The following is a 17393-nucleotide window of genomic DNA, read 5'->3' as shown; positions in this document are numbered from 1 at the left end:
TGTTTTTATAGCTGTTCCTTATCCTTAAAAAAAGCTGACTATCTCAAAAAGTTACTAGTTATTCAATTGTTGAGTAATATGAGTTGACTGTTTCTTTCAGAGACCATCAGCATTCTACCTGGTCCATCTGGAAAGTGTGTCTTGATAATCTCTTCAGCACCGGGTGGCTTGGTTATCTTGCAGAGAATATAATCATCACTTGAGTCAAAATCTTTTCTATGAGGACTGTCTTCCCTTCTGCCAGCTGAAAGACAATGTTGCTCATCAGGAATGGTGCACTGTCATCTTTAGGGAGGATGTTAATCGGAAACTTGTGCCTTCCATCAAAGATTCTGAAGATTGCATAGTCCTTGGTTGCATCACTATCACCATGCTGAAAACGAACAACTCCATCTTTGTGATTTTTAACTGTGAATTTGAAGCCTTTACCTCCTGTTATATAAATGCAGGATGAGAGTTACCATGTGCTGTTTCTATCAACATAAATCACCAACAAAGTTTTCACATCTGCGCAGCCATGACACAAAGCTTCTACTCCACTATGTAAGGGCTTGATCCAAAGCCTCTTGCAGTCAACAAGACCCTTTCCGTTCACTTCAATAGGTTTTAGACTAGGCCCAAAGTAGTAAAATGATAATGTTTTCCAGAGATACACTGTATTGTAATAATACTTACTGACCTTGATTGACAATTTGGAAACCAGGAAGATCTGCACACTGCAAACAGACAAGGAAGCATGCATCTAGGAATCACTCGAACTCAAAGAACTGTTTTTTTAACAGCATTAATAGCTCCTCATAAATATTTTAAAACAGGTTCATGATTGTTAAACAGGCCCTTATTAGAGCAAAATGATACTTCAGCTATTACTGGACAAATCCATTTGCTTATCTGAAGTTTCCCAAAAATGAAGTATTAAAACCATAATAGTGTCCCTCCTCCCCCTGCCACACACACAGAACACTAACAAATTAAATGCTCTGAAGTCACTGTGAACAATAATCTCCCAGGAATCATTTCCCCTTATTCTCTTTTTCCTCATCAACCCCTATGAAATGCTGCCTTGTCTGGTTTGGTCATCCATCTATTTTATATTTTAAACTCCTAGGATGGGGGGAGGAGCTTGGATCAGACTGAGGGCCCTTCAAAACAACTGGAAACCCAGCAGATCCAACCCAAGCACAGGGGAATCTTTAGGCAGAATACAACCACTGCAGCAGCTCCTACACCACCTCCCCTCCAAGCTTCCATTGAAAAGGGCATTTCAGAGAGAAAGGACATATGGCTGAGTATTTTTATTCCCCAGAAATTCCCAGCTGCTGAAACAGCCACCTGGAGTCTGTGGGAAACAGTGTAATAAAAAGCAGCCTGAAAAGTACTGAGGTAACACTCAAGGAGTGAAAGTTGCCAACACTAATATCACAACAACAGAAGCAGAATAAAGGAAGGCGTATGTGTTCAGAGTAGCTCTGGTTGAAAATTTTCAAACAAAACAATAGTGTGAAGCAAGCCAGAGAGACTGCAGTGCATCACGGGAGATGTAATATGGCTCAGGTAGAAACTGAGATTAACATCAGTAGGGAACTAAATGTTTCATTTTGGGTCCACAAGCAGAAATGAAATATTTTGATTTGTGAATGTTAAAACATTGTGTTTCAATGGGAAGTTTCATTCTGAACCATAATTTTTCAAAACTTTTCCATTGCACAATTTTTTTAATATTTTGATTTTTTTATTTAATTGAAGATGAAGACCACGGATGAAACATCAGAATTTCCCATGGGACAGAAATTCCATGTTTCAATCAGCTCTACTCAAGAGACATTTGTGTCTAGAAATGCACTACGGGCATGTGTTTGAAAAGGTTCTATGAATTTAATGATGGATGTCTGGAAGCAAGTATCTGAAGCTTCAGGAGAGGCTGCATATGCATTGCTAACATCAGTTCTTCACAGTGAGATTATTGGGGAACCAGTGTTGCAAAATTTGAATTAGATCCAAATCTGAACTCTCTCAAATGTCAGGGATGTTCAGATCAGTAGTTCCAATTCAGGTGCATCTCTAAAATGAGGCCATGCTTTAAGAGTTTCAGAGAGCTGGAGGGATAGGTGAGTCAAATAGTAATCACAAATCTTACAGATTCTTACAGTTTCAGGGAACTTTAGCTATTTTATCCAGAACATCTGAAAAAGAAACAAAATATCAAACCTGACCCAAGGAAGCGGTTGGGGTATAGGAGGGTTGGTATTTTGTTCTGGGAAGCTCACTGTGAAAAGCAAAGTTAAGCAACCTGTTCAAAATTGAATAATCAGTTCATCAAGATAGTTCACACACCTTCATGCCCATCTGTGATACAGTGTACCTTGAACTGTGATCCATCCATGCTGTGGTTCTTCCACCAGCTGAACAGCATTAAGTTTATCATTGCCCACAATCTGAAGGGTACCCTAGGTAACTGGATATGACTGAACTTCCAATAAGTCAAGCCCTATAATGTACACATATCAGCATAACAGTTTAAGGGTAGATCATAAGGATTTGGAAGACTGTTCTTAAAATATTATTCAGCAGGTGGTACAGCAAAATTACTGGGGGCTAAATCCTCCCTCTTGGACCCAGCTTAAACAGCTGGGCTTGGTGAAGGGAGATTCTATGGGATTGTAAAGAGAGGAATAGTCATTTCCCCAAGTTGCAGTGCAGATCTGCTGAGACTGCAGTAATCACCCTGTGCCTCATGCCCAGAGTGAACAGATGGTGGGTCCACTTCCCCAACACCCCACTGCACAAGAACACAGAAGGAACCTTTTCAGAGTCAGAATCTGCAGTGTGTGCAAAACCCCCTGCATAAGCTCCCATTCTTTCCAGTCTGTCTGCTGCACGTCAGAATTGCACACAATTTGCTGCATTTAAGTCCTCCCTGGCACAGAAGGAGAGGGCAAGATTTGCCCTTAGGAACAAGAACACCAATTCAGAAGAAACGGAGTCAGCTCAAACCTTTGCTCAGTCAAACCAAACTTGCAGAATTTGCAAGCTTCAATACATATCTCAAATTTGTGTTCTCAAATCCTGAATTTCCTTATCCTGCCCAGGACAGGATAGAAAAATCAGGTAATAGTGCTGGAAAGACTGTTTTTAAAGTGTTCTCAATAAGAAATAAAGGAAAGTACTGAAAACCTTGCAAGAAAGCCTGTTCTCATGAGATTTCCAGCTTACGTTTAGTAAAGCATACTTTATATCATGCCTTAACTGTGTTAACATTAGTGTATCTGTATTGTACCTTTGGCATCTTCTTTAGGCTGAACAGCTTTTGCTAAGAGGAGGAGATCTTTTATTAATATATATGTTTCTGTTGGAAACTTTGTAAGTGCAGGGTTCACTAGAACTGTGTTAATTACCAGGTAAAAAAAGATTGCAACACTAAGGGTATGTCTACACTACGAGAGTAGTTCGATTTTAGTTAAATCGAATATGTGCAATCGATATTAGAAAGTCGAACGTGTGTGTCTACACTAAGGACAGTAATTCGACTTTGTCAGTCCACACTACCAGGGAAAGCGTCGACATTGGAAGCAGTGCACTGTGGGCAGCTATCCCACAGTTCCCGCAGTCCCCGCTGCCCATTGGAATTCTGGGTCGAGCCCCCAATGCCTTCTGGGTAAAAAAATGTGGCGAGGGTGCTTTTGGGTAACTGTCGTCATCCGTCAGTCACTACCGCCCTGCCTCCCTCCCTGAAAGCGCCGGCGGGAAATCAGTTCACGCACTTTTTGATCAGTGACAGCGCGGACGCCACAGCACTGCGATCATGGATCCCGCTGCGACCATCGCTGCAGTTGTGGCCGTTCTCAACACCTATCACCTTATCATACACCTTTCCCTGAGGCAGATGCAGAGAAATCAGGCGAGGAGGCTACGGCACCGCCGTGAGGGCCTGAAGTCGGAGAGTAGCACAGAGCTGTCAGAAACCACGAGCCCCAGCGCCCAGGACATCACGGTGGCAATGGGGCATGTGGATTTTGTTGAACGGCGATTCTGGGCCCGGGAAACAAGCACGGACTGGTGGGACCGCATAGTGCTTCAGGTCTGGGATGAATCCCAGTGGCTGCGAAACTTTCGCATGCGGAAGGGGACTTTCCTGGAACTTTGTGACTTGCTGTCCCCTGCCCTGAAGCGCAAGGACACCCGCATGCGAGCAGCCCTGACTGTCCAGAAGCGAGTGGCCATAGCCCTCTGGAAGCTTGCAACGCCGGACAGCTACCGGTCAGTCGCGAACCACTTTGGCGTGGGCAAATCTACCGTGGGGGTTGTTGTCATGCAAGTAGCCAAGGCAATCGTCAAGGTACTGCTGTCAAAGGTAGTGACCCTGGGAAACGCGCAGGCCATCATAGATGGCTTCGCTGCGATGGGATTCCCAAACTGCGGTGGGGCTATAGATGGGACTCACATCCCTATCCTGGGACCGGGCCACCAGGCCAGCCAGTACATCAATAGAAAGGGCTACTTTTCAATGGTGCTGCAAGCACTGGTGGACCATCGGGGACGGTTTACAAACATCTACGTCGGATGGCCGGGCAAGGTTCATGACGCTCGCGTGTTCAGGAACTCTGGTCTGTTTAGACGGCTGCAGGAAGGTATTTACTTCCCAGACCACAAGATAACTGTTGGGGATGTGGAGATGCCTACAGTGATCCTCGGGGACCCAGCCTACCCGCTAATGCCCTGGCTCATGAAGCCCTATACTGGCGCCCTGGACACAGAAAAAGAACTGTTCAACTACCGGCTGAGCAAGTGCAGAATGGTGGTGGAGTGTGCTTTTGGCCGTCTCAAGGGGAGATGGAGAAGCTTACTCACTCGCTGTGATCTCAGCGAAACCAATATCCCCATCGTTATTGCAGCTTGCTGTGTGCTCCACAATCTGTGTGAGAGCAAGGGGGAGACCTTTATGGCGGGGTGGGAGGTTGAGGCAAATAGCCTGGCTGCTGATTACGCCCAGCCAGACAGCCGGGCGATTAGAAGAGCCCAGCGGGACGCGCTGTGCATCCGGGAGGCTTTGAAAGCCAGTTTCAAGGCTGAGCAGGGTACCCAGTGACTTTTAAGTTTGTGGACACAGAAGCAGAACTTGCCCCCGTTTCTTTACCCAGTTGCCGTCGACTATCCTCTCCAGTTACATACCCCCTTCACCCCCTTCCCAAAAAATAAAATCTGTTCTGTTTTGTTAATGGACACCGTTGTCTTTATTACTGTTTTCGCGGGAATGTTTTAAACCTGGGATGCAGACTGTGGCGGGGGGCGGGTTTAGGGTTGTGATGCAAATGATGCTTCTAAACTCCAGGAATGACAGTCTCCGCGGTGGTGGACTGGTTGTTTCAACGGAGCCTGCCAGCCCTCCTGGCCGGGACTGCGTGTATGTGTCGGCTATGTGACTGTCTTGCAGGGGGAGGAGGGTTACAGATCCCCTGCTGCGCGGCTCTGTGATGCAGGGTAAGGACCGCTGCATAAGATCTGTAACTGCCCTCCCCCGCCACCAAGTCACAGAGCAACACCACCCCCCCCCCACCACACAAAACATGAAAACCACCTCCCAGACTGACCAGGATAACTAGTCACTGCACTGTATATGTGCCCTGCTGCTGCACCTGCCCCCTGCTAAAGGTGACTGTCCTGTCGAATGACCAAGCCTCTTCCCCCCCCTTCAGACAGACTCCTCTCCAAAAGAAGAGGATGGAAACAGAAATGAACAGAAACGTATTCTTTATTAACAACCGCACATGGAACGGGGGCGTGAAACTTGGACGGGGTCTTGTGTGAGGCGGGTAGGAAAGGACTTTTCAAATTTTGGGGAATGAGAGCCTTCTAGTGGTAGAGCAGTCCGCAGGGGTGGAGTGAAATTTTTCACGGCCCCTTCCACCCCTCCGTGTTTGGACTTTGGGTGAGGGGGGTATGGGACTTGGTGGCGGGGCAGGGCAGTTACAGAGAGACTGCAGCGGGGCTCTCTCCTCCTGCCTCCGGTCCTGCAGAACATCCACAAGGCGGCGGAGCGTGTCCGTTTGCTCCCTCATTAGTCCAAGCAGCGTTTGAGTAGCCTGCCTGTCCTCCTGTCGCCACCTCTCCTCCCGTTCAATGTTTGCCCGGTGCATTTGGGACAAGTTCTCCCTCCACTGTGTCTGCTGGGCAGCCTGTGCTCGGGAGCATCCCATTAGTTCAGCAAACATGTCTTCCCGTGTCCTCTTCTTCCTCCTCCTAATGTGCGCTAGCCTCTGGGCAGATGTGGCTGTGGGAATTGGAAAAAGGGAGTGAATTCCTGAGACAGAGCAATGTATCTGTGAACAGAGAACATAGTCTTTCTCTGTGAACAAGACCATGCAGAGCACCTATCATACGCGCACTGAGGACAAGGTCGAATTTTCGGCCCTCGCCTACCGTGCCTGTGGTCTTGCTGTGGCGAGCTGAGGAGCAGGGCTGGACACCGGACTTTGTCTAGCTGGCAAACATGGTAAGCCGTAGACTTGTGGCCGCTTAAAACTTTAAGAGTGGCACTGGCCTCCTTTCACATAGAAAGCAATGCGAGTCTCTGCTGGCAGCAATCCTGCAAGCATGAACTCTGGCCCTGTCCCACCCCCTCGCGGCTGTAAACCGCGTGGCTGTAAACCGGCGGTTGCAGTTCTGTAAAGGGACGGGCAAGCAGTCCCAATACTAACTTTCCCCTACCTAATTCACAGCAGGGAGTCATGCCAGACATCACCCTCCTGAAGGTCTCGGAGAGCCAGAAGGAGAAGATGCTCCGGGACAGCCTGCAGAAACCGGGGCCATTTGCTGCAATGCTCTGCAAGGCCATGATCCCGGAGTACCTGCTGGCGTTGTGGCAGGGAAACGTGTCCTACCACGGGGGGCCTAATAAGCTCTCCCTGCCCAGGAACCTGCTCATGAGGCTGGAAAAACACCTGCAGGAGGCGTATGAGGAGTTCTCCCCGGAGGATCTCGCCTCTATCCCCGGTTACATTGACCAGTTCTTGGCTTAGGTGCCCTTGGACGGACAAATGACTGCAGGGTTTTGGGCACTATAATCATGAAGCGGACATTGTGAAATTTTTTGAAAATGGTTCGGACTACATATTGAGGCGCCCAAAGACAGACTAATCATGATACACTTTGCACAGATTCCCCTTTTGTTTGACTTTCCTGTTTACATGTTTTGAAGCACTTTACCCACTGTTAATATTTTAAATCTTCCTGTTTTGTTGTAAATAAATGTTTACATGTTTTAAAGCACTTTAGCTACTGTTAATATTTTAAATATGCCAGTTATGTTGTAAATAAATGTTTAGATATTTAAAACACTTACTGCTTGATCCTTCCCCTGAATCTGTGTCTGGGGTAACGGCGGGGGACGGTTGGTAGGGGATCTCTGTCAGGGTGATGAAGAGCTCCTGGCTGTCGGGGAAATCAGCGGTGCCAGCGCTGTCGACTGCCTCGTCCTCCTCATCTCCTTCTTCATCTTCCCCGTCCACTAACATGTCGGAGGAACCGGCCGCGGACAATATCCCATCCTCAGAGTCCACGGTCAGGGGTGGGGTAGTGGTGGCGGCCGCACCTAGGATGGAATGCAGTGCCTCGTAGAAACGGGATGTGTGGGGCTGGGATCCAGAGTGTCCGTTTGCCTCTTTGGTCTTCTGGTAGCCTTGTCTCAGCTCCTTGATTTTCACGCGGCACTGCGTTGCATCCCGGCTGTAGCCTCTCTCTGCCATGGCTTTAGAGATCTTCTCATAGGTCTTTGCATTCCATCTTTTGGAGCGCAGCTCGGAAAGCACGGACTCATCTCCCCACACAGCGATGAGATCCAAGACTTCCCGATCCGTCCATGCTGGGGCCCTCTTTCTATTGGATTGCACGGCCATCTCTGCTGGAGAGCTCTGCATCGTTGCCACTGCTCCTGAGCTCGCCACGCTGTCCAAACAGAAACTGCGCTTCAAACTGCCCAGACAGGAAAAGGAATTCAAATTTTCCCGGGGTGTGGCTGGTCAGAGCATCCGAGCTCGGACTGCTGTCCAGAGCGTCAACAGAGTGGTGCACTGTGGGATAGCTCCCGGAGCTATTAGCGTCGATTTCCATCCACACCTAGCCTAATTCGATATGGCCATTTCGAATTTAGCGCTACTCCTCTCGTTGGGGAGGATTACAGAAATCGATTTAAAGAGAGCTCTATGTCGAACTAAATGGCTTCCTGGTGTGGACGGGTGCAGGGTTAATTCGATATAACGGCGCTAAATTCGACATAAAAGCCTAGTGTAGACCAGGCCTGAAACAGGCAAACTGAGTGATTACATAGTCCAGAAGATTGTCAGATATTAGTGATCTGTTGTACTGCAGCCTGGAGCCTTACAATTCTGTTTGGCCTGGAGGAGAATTGCTTGTCTGCGGGATGAAATCCACTAAGTAGCAGAGATCCTGTTTAAAAAAAAAAAAAAAAAAGCTTCCTTCTTGCCAGACATGAGGAATTTCAAGGCTCCAGTACGGTAGGTGACTGTAAGGGCATATTATTAGAACTGGTAACTTTATCTACAGAAAGTCAACTTCACAGAGTAAGTGCAAACTGGAGTGAGGCACATTTATGTTCAGTAAATTCCAGCAGCATCTCATTTTACTTGAAACGTGCTTATCTTAACCACAGAATCTTTTGGGTTTTGTCCATCAGGAGTTTGAAGATTTGGCTATATCTAAAATAAGAAAAAAAACAAACAAACAGCAAAACCAAACCAAATTCTCCTCTTGCTTACAATGGTGTAACTCTACCAGTGGGATTACTCTGGATTTACACTAGTGTAAGAGAAGGGATTCTGGATGCTTGTTTTTCTAGCACCTGCCAGATATGTACAAGAAAATAAAATGAAATACAATGTAACAAAACTTAACTGTCTTAAACGACAGATATAAAAAAATAAGGAGGCCCAATTTAAAAACAGACGGGGAGAGGGAAGGTAATTACAGAGCTATGAGTAGTTATTCTGTAGACCCACTGAGGAATCTACAGGACCATAGTGCTAGTCTCAACACCAGAGATGTGTCTGTAGCACAGATTGTTTACGGTACACGCCAAAGCATTGTGAATTCATACATTTAAACAACCTTGGACAAAATTCCTCTTACCCATGTTCCATGCAACCCTTGGAGCACATCTTATTGAAAAATGGACCATGATAGGAGAACTGCTCATGAAGGCACTATCAATTGCTTGATACTCAACATAGCAAAACAAACACTCCATGAAAGATTAATGCAACATTTGGCAACTGGCAAGCTTGCTGTGGATGCAGGTACAGTAATTCTGACCAAGAGCACGCCAGGTCCATGCCTCACCTCATAGTCCTGTCTCTCAGAATGAGTGATGTTGGGTGGCTGATAGGCAATCTTCATGTCGTATAAATCCTGCCGAGTGAAAGATGTAATGGCCTTGGTGTGGTCCTCCAGATGGGTAATATACCCCTCTAGTGAGCATTTGGTAATGCTGAACACTAATCTATTTTTTGGAGTTTCTCCAGCTTCAGCATCTAGAGCTGCTGTTGTAAGTGGGGTAAGAATAAACTGATCAATCTCCAAGATGAACATGAATATAAATGCAGCTTGGGCCTGTGTATTTGGGATGGCTCCCTTTATCCCCACAGGAATCCAAACATTTTCTGTCTACAAACAAGAAAACCCAGTTAATCCCTTTGCAAACACTTCTGCAAGAGGAAATATATTTATATCCAGAAATATATATATTGCAAATAATTTTTGGGGACCCATCACCAGATTTAAAACAAACAAAAGGAAGTACTTCTTCACAAAATGCACGATCAACCTCTGGAACTCATTGCCAAGGGATACTTGTGAAAGCCAAAACTATAACTGAGTTCACAAAAGAACTGATAAGTTAATGGAGTCTATCAATGGCTATTAGCTAAGATGGTCAAGGACACAGCTCCATGCTGTAGGTGTCCCTAAACCTCCAATTGCCAGAAGCTGGATGATAGGGGATGGATCACTCAATAATTGCCCTGTTCTATTAATTCCCTCTGTCCCAGCCACTGTTGGAAGAGAGGACACTGGGCTAGATAGACCATTGGTCTGATCCAGTATGGCCGTTCTTATGTTCTTACCATAGTACCTGGGCTCTATTAAACAAAACGAAACAACGAATATACAATTGACCATTAAATCCCTTTCAAACTTTGCCCCAAACTTTTCACACCTCCAACTAACAATACTCAATAACTGAAAAGCCTGAAAAGTAAGAAAAAGAAATCAGAAATGCACAATGCAACAATAATAAATTGGCACAGGCTCTCAAGAATTGCCAGCCAGAGCAAGTTCTAGAGCAAAGGACCTTCAAAAAGAATGCACAGCCACTCACCCTGGCCATGCCCCAGAAAGGAGTCAACTTTATCTCCTTATCACATATCCTAAAGACTGCTGGAAGATCTAAAAGCAGCAAGACAGTAGTCCACTGGATAGGGCATTCAGTTGGGAGTCTGGAAGCTTGGATTCTATTCCTACTTCTGTCACAGACCTGTTGTGTGATCTCAGGCAAATCATCTCCCCTTTCTTTGCTTCTGTTTCCTCTCCTACATTTTGTCAGTCTGGGTCATTTATTCTGTAAACAGTTTGGGAACAGTCTCTTACTATGTGTTTGTATCATGCCTAGCAGAATGGGACTCTGATCTCCGCTGGAGCCTAGAGTGCTGCTGTAATACTACTACTAATAATAAATAATAATAATGGACAGCTGATCTCTTCCCGTGGTCATCAAATAAGTAAGTTCAGGCTTGTGTCATACCTAGGTCTAAAGCAAGACCAATAGGATTCAAGGAAGCTAGAGAAATCAACGTATAGCTTCAGTTAGGTCAACTTCCATCTTCTCGATTTTCTTCTTCAAAAGGGGAAATCTCTAGTCAGGGTGGACATGGCAAGATTGTTAATCTCAGAAGAGGGGGTGAAATCCTGGCCCTGTTGAAAACAGTGAAATTTTTGCCACTGAATTCAATGGGGCACGGATTTCACTCATAGCCATTGGCGCAACTATTGCTTGCGTTAGGGTGGTAGGCAATTTGACATGGAGAAGGAAGGCAGGCCTATCAATAACAGGCCAAGCATGCTCCATTTGCCTTTTTTTTAGCCATGCAAAAGTCAAACAAGAGGAGATATATTTTTACTGCCCAGTCCTATTAATGCTTCATACTTCCAGCCAATGCTCACTCCTCCAGATAACTTGGCTTTTGGATGGGTGATACTTCCTCCTGTCCTTCCACCCCTTGGCTCCAGCAGCTTTTTCAAAATTTGCAAATGTGAATATTTGAGCAAAAGTGGCTTTTTCTCTTTTTGCAAATATTTGGTTAGCAAAATAATTCATTTAAAACCATTATTAAAATTGCTCCAGTTTCAAATGAGTTTTGTAAACTTGAAGCAGGCAATGTCAGAAATTGTGTGTGTGATGAAATCACTAATATTTCTATACATTGCACAGTCTCATTAGACACTTCGAAATGTGAGTCATGCCAGGGTAATGCCACTCGCAGGGAGGATGAAGCCTGTGACTTTCTACTCATGCCCAAGGGTGCACCCAAGTTAAGACCAATAATTCAATACGGCGCAGACATCCAGCTGGCAGTGTTTTATTGCTTTTCAGAGTGACTGTCAAAATCTGTTATCTGCTCTCACCTGTAATGGACATTGGCTCTTTTTGTCTCTGATCTCCACCTGGATGGGGATGTAATCTGTGTCAGGGGATAGGGGGCTGAGGTGTTGATATTGGAGTTGCATCTCCAGGAAATCTTCACAGTTGGTCTTTAGAATATACACTTCCTTTGATCCTGGCTGGCAGGCATTAAACTGTACATTTAAGTCAAACAAATCTTATGGCAATTATTGCATCACAATCTTTTGATTGGCCAATAATTTGTATGAATTTGTAATTTAGACTGTAAGCTCTTCGGAATAACTGTAGGTACTCTATACAGATGCCCAGATCTTGTACAGATTTAGGCATGTAAATAACTTTACCTATCTAAGTAGTCCCAAAGACTTCAATGGGACTACTCACGTGTAATAAATTAAGCACATCCATAGGTGTTTCAGGATTGGCACCTATGTTTGTACAGTACATAGTACAATGGAATCCAGAACCTAACTAGGTCATCCACGTGCTACTGTAATTTAGTTATTAAAGATTATTGAAATATAGGGAGATTCCCCCTATACAAAATTCCAATTTTTGGGTAGAAAATAAAAAACTGAAATATTTCAATTTGGAAATACCTCTTGCAGGGCCTATGGAAATTGTTGTTTGGCTGCCTCCTGCTCCCATTCTCCTGTCCTCCACCTCCCGTGATGAACCACTGTGTCCCCTGTTGGAAAGGAGAGGTAATCCATCATGGGAATCACTGGTCAAGAGTTTTGAAATAAAATTTTCCACAAGCCCTAATCTTTAAATAATAATCCGAAACAGATAACCAAATACTGCATCCTACAGTATTTCAAAATGAAATTCTTCACACTGGTGAGAGGATTTGATCTGGGTCCTTCTGATCCTGTTATTTCTATCCTTTAGTTCTACTGTTATGCATTTTTGTAGAAAGAGTTAACCATTCACCAGCTTAAAAACACAAGAAAATACAATGTGTGTTACTCTTATTTATTTTCTGTCAGTCTTCTACAAGAAGGGGAACACAGTTTGCCTTCATCTTTCTTCTATGTTCAGGACCGCATGATTCCTCAAACAACATTTTGTTTTTAAACAATTCTTACATCAATAAAACTACTTGGGATGCTGGCAAGATTACCTTGTCTCTGGAGAATTCTGCACTTGTTCTATGGCCCAAAGCCCCATTCACATAAACTCTGCTCTACAGATTTACTGCTTTTGCATGAGGAAATTTGGAAGATGCAGAGCAAAGTTGGAAAAGCTCCCACAGCACAACTTTATTTTTTTGTTAAGAATAATACAGCACATACATTTTTAACAAGATTTTAAATAAAAAGAAGCTCTCTCCGCCCCACTAAAAAAGTACTGTAGATGTATTGAATGTTTTAAAATTCATCACTTGTCCTTGCTCTAGTGTTTTTCAGAAGCTTGGGTACATTTCCACTCCAATGGGATCCTCTGCTACAATCTGGCCAAAAGCAGGAAGCGAGGTCTCAGAAGACGTGATCCTAACGGTGCAGACCGTACCTAGCCCATCAGCATTGTACTTGAAAGTCAAGACACTTCTGTCCACTTGCTTAGATATGCCAAGAAACGCAGAAATGTCTAGAGAGCTTTTTTCAAACTGAGTAATACTTGATTTTGGATTTCTGATCTCTACATGAAGAACAAAAGTCTCTATAATGGTCTCCAGTTCAGTAAACCCAAATGTGAGAGATTTAATATTGTATTACATCCTATATAAAGAAATGCAATTTGTTTTAGCCATTTATATAGCGACCTACGAATGCATGTATTGTACAACTTTACTTTCAGCGAAATCTATATTGTAAATAGACAGTCAATAGGAAGTGAGGGTGCTCAATGCCTCACAGAATCAAATTCTTAAAAATAATACTTGGGACTTGCATTATGGTCCAAATCCTCAGCTGCCACAAATCAATAAGTCAATTGCCCATCCCTATATCTCCCGTTGGGGGCAGGGCTTGTTACAGAGAAAAAGATGAGGCCACAGGATGGGTGTATAGGAGGAGGGGTGCAAATTGTGCAGTGAACATCAAAACTGTGAAGATGGCTCTTATAAAAGGGCTTTACTAACTGGACGGAGCAGTAAAAAATAAGTAAAGCATCGACAAATCTCTCCAGTGCAGCACAGCAGCTACCTGGGAGAGTGCAGCCGTTGCTCTGCACCGGGCAGCATCCTAGGCACTGTGGCCAGAAGAGGAGAGACTCTGGCCCCGCCCCTTATCTCCCTGATGGCCCCTTGCCCCTCCCCCAGGCAGTAGGGGAGGGGTATGAGACCTTTTGGACCCCCCCCCCAACCACTGTGCGTCTCTACGGGGAACACTGATTAATGTCTCAGTCTAAGCTGGTCTCTCTATTGACTTCAGTTCAGATGAGCCTGCTCAGGAAGATGAGCCTGCTGAAGTTAATTGCCAATGGGCTTTGCTCGAGCTGATTTACATTTCAAACAACAGAAGCAATTGGTCAGAAGTCCATCTGCATTGTGATAGTTTTGATTCCCATGAGAAGGAGCACTTACCTGAGGTGCAAGTTTCCCCACTCTTTGTGTAACTGGCTCATTTAAAACCACCTCTACCTTACAAAGGTTCCCCTCTCCGGGGACATTAAAATGTAATTCATTATCAGTCACATACACCACCTGTCCCCTTTCAACACTGAAGTCTTTATTTACTAGGACAAGTTTTGCTGCTTCCCCATGTCCAAGATGCACCAGAAATATCAGAATATCCAACTTCAGAAAACTGCTCACAGCTTCCATCTTTTGGACTCAGCTATTTCCTTTTATAAGGGAAAGAAATCCAATGGATGAAAGTAATTAATTTCTGCAGTTACCGAAGGCTTTTTTGCTCAAGAGAGGCTTGAAAGCTCTTGCAGCTTTGCAGATATTAAAGAGCATTTTGCTTCCTGTTTTATTTTCAAAGTAAAAAAAAATACAACCCATTTTCTCTCATGCTGTTGTGGTTTCTTGCTCCATATCACCCAGTTGCCCGACTGGCTACAGTTGAGTAGTTCACAGGTGTTGTTGGGTATTACAGCAGCATAGTTTGCAGTTCATTTGACAAGCGTTCAACAGATGGCGATCATTCCCCTGGTGTTCAAAGAGACTAAGGTCACTCTATAGGGAGAAGAAAGAGATGCTGAAGTGAAAAAGTAGCCTACAATAAAGTAAGAGAAATCATGAGATCTTTACCTCAGAAGCAGAAGGGAGACACACAATAATGGAAATGCTAGCTTGATTCCAACAATATCCAAAGGGTTGGTTGGAGGGTTGGTTTCAAGAAAAAAAGTTAATACATGGAACATAATAATTATCACAGAGCATATTGCACAACCTGCCTGCAGCCTTTCTGTATATAGGATCACCATTATTTGGTACTGTGCTCCAAGCCCTATGCAACACTTTGGCCTGGTCTACACTATGACTTTAATTCGATTTAGCAGCGTTAAATCGAATTAACCCTGCACACGTCCACACAACGAAACCATTTATTTCGAAATAAAGGGCTCTTAAAATCGATTTCTGTACTCCACCTCGCCGAGCAGAGTAGCGCCAAAATCGATTTTGTCATTTCGAATTAGGGTTAGTGTGGCCGCAATTCGATGGTATTGGCCTCCGGGAGCTATCCCACAGTGCACCATTGTGACCGCTCTGGACAGCAATCTGAACTCGGATGCACTGGCCAGGTAGACAGGAAAAGCCCCGCGAACATTTGAATTTCATTTCCTGTTTGCCCAGCGTGGAGAGCACAGGTGACCACAGATAGCTCATCAGCACAGGTAACCATGCAGGCCGATAATCGAAAAAGAGCACCAGCATGGACCGTACGGGAGGTACTGGATCTGATCGCTATATGGGGAGAGGATTCAGTGCGAGCAGAACTTCGTTCGAAAAGACGAAATGCCAAAACTTTTGAAAAAATCTCCAAGGGCATGATGGAGAGAGGCCACAATAGGGATTCAGATCAGTGCCTCGTGAAAGTCAAGGAGCTCAGACAAGCCTATCAAAAAACAAAGGAGGCAAACGGTCGCTCCGGGTCAGAGCCGCGGACATGCCGCTTCTACGCTGAGCTGCATGCAAAACCACTACCCCACCTTTGACCGTGGATTCCGAGGCAGGGATAATCTCATCAGCTACACTTGAGGATTCTGCGGACGGGGAAGAGGAGGAGGAGGAGGAGGACGAGCTTGCGGAGAGCACCCAGCACTCCGTTCTCCCCAACAGCCAGGATCTTTTTCTCAGCCTGACTGAAGTACCCTCCCAACCCAGTATCCAAGACCACGACCCCATGGAAGGGACCTCAGGTGAGTTTACCTTTTAAAATATAAAACTTGTTTTAAAAGCAAGCATTTTTTAATGATTACTTTGCCCTGAGGACTTGGGATGCATTCGCGGCCAGTACAGCTACTGGAAAAGTCTGTTAACGTATCTGGGGATGGAGCGGAAATCCTCCAGGGACATCTCCATGAAGCTCTCCTGGAGGTACTCCAAAAGCCTTGCCACAAGGTTTCTGGGCAGTGCAGCCTTATTCCGTCCTCCACGGTAGGACAATTGACCGCGCCATGCTTGCAGCAAGTAATCTGGTATCATTGCATGACAAAGCCTGGCAGCGTATGGTCCCGGTGTTTTCTGGCATTCAAGCAACATCCGTTCTTTATCTCGCTGTGTAATCCTCAGGAGAGTGATATCGCTCATGGTAACCTGGTTGAAATACGGGAATTTAATTAAGGGGACAGAGGTGGCCATTCCTACTGGGCTGTTTGCCTGTGGCTGAAAAGAAATCCTTCCCTGCAGTTAGCCAAGCACGGGGGGGGCGGGGGGGAGAACTGGCCCAGAGCTTTTCGCGTTTGGCTAGCAGGGATCTTCCCTGATACCAGCCACGCGGTGGGGGAAGGGATAAAGCGATCATCGCGGGGAGTGGGGGGTGGGGGGGGTTAGTTTGTTTTCTGCTGATGAAGGTTAACAGGAAAACCGCAGCACTCAACGGGCTTTGCTTGGTATGTGGGAAAGGAGGGCGCAGAAGCCAAAAGACAATGGCTTACCATGGCCGCATGCAAGCCGAATTCTGTTGCCCGGACCTGCGTCTGTGATCTCTAGCAGCAAAGCCACAGGCACTCAATATTAAGAGGCAAAATGCGACCTTGCACAGAAATCACATGTGCTATGTAATGTGAATAGTGTTGGTCACCGTGAAAGAGTATAAGCATTGTTCTGCAAAATGTATCTTTTTAAAAAATTCTCTCCTTTTTTCCCTCCCTCCAGCAGCTGCAAATTCTTCAAACCTCCCTCCTCCGTCCCGAAGGCTATCTCTGATAAGGCGTCGGAAAAAGAATACACGAGACGATATGTTCGCAGAAATCATGGAATCCACCCGCAGTGAAAGAGCTCATCTGAATGAGTGGAAGGACACGGTTTCAAAGTATAGGAAAGAAGCCAGTGAACGTGAGGACAGGAGGGACCAACGTGAGGACATGAGGGACCAACGTGAGGACAGGAGAGACGCTCGAGATGAGAGGTGGCGGCAGGAAGATCAGAGGAGCCAGGATGCAACGCTGGGGCTGCTGCGTGAGCAAACAGACATGCTCCGGCGTCTGGTGGAGCTTCAAGAACGGCAGCAGGATAACAGAGTGCCGCTACAGCCCCTGTATAACCCCCCTCCCCCCTCACCATGTTCCATAGCCTCCTCACCCAGACGTG

General features: G+C 45.5%; 1 pseudogene; it reads right to left on the bottom strand.

The window, feature by feature from the left end:
- LOC113407372 overlaps positions 1-17393 on the bottom strand; it is a 150690-nt pseudogene that overhangs the window by 77334 nt on the left and 55963 nt on the right.

Source organism: Terrapene carolina, unplaced genomic scaffold, assembly GCF_002925995.2.
Source record: "Terrapene carolina triunguis isolate 2854851 unplaced genomic scaffold, T_m_triunguis-2.0 Scaffold211, whole genome shotgun sequence".
Classification (NCBI taxonomy): Eukaryota; Metazoa; Chordata; order Testudines; family Emydidae; genus Terrapene; species Terrapene triunguis.
The sequence above is the reverse complement of the archived record's forward strand: the minus strand, read 5'-3'. Positions and strand labels throughout refer to the sequence as shown.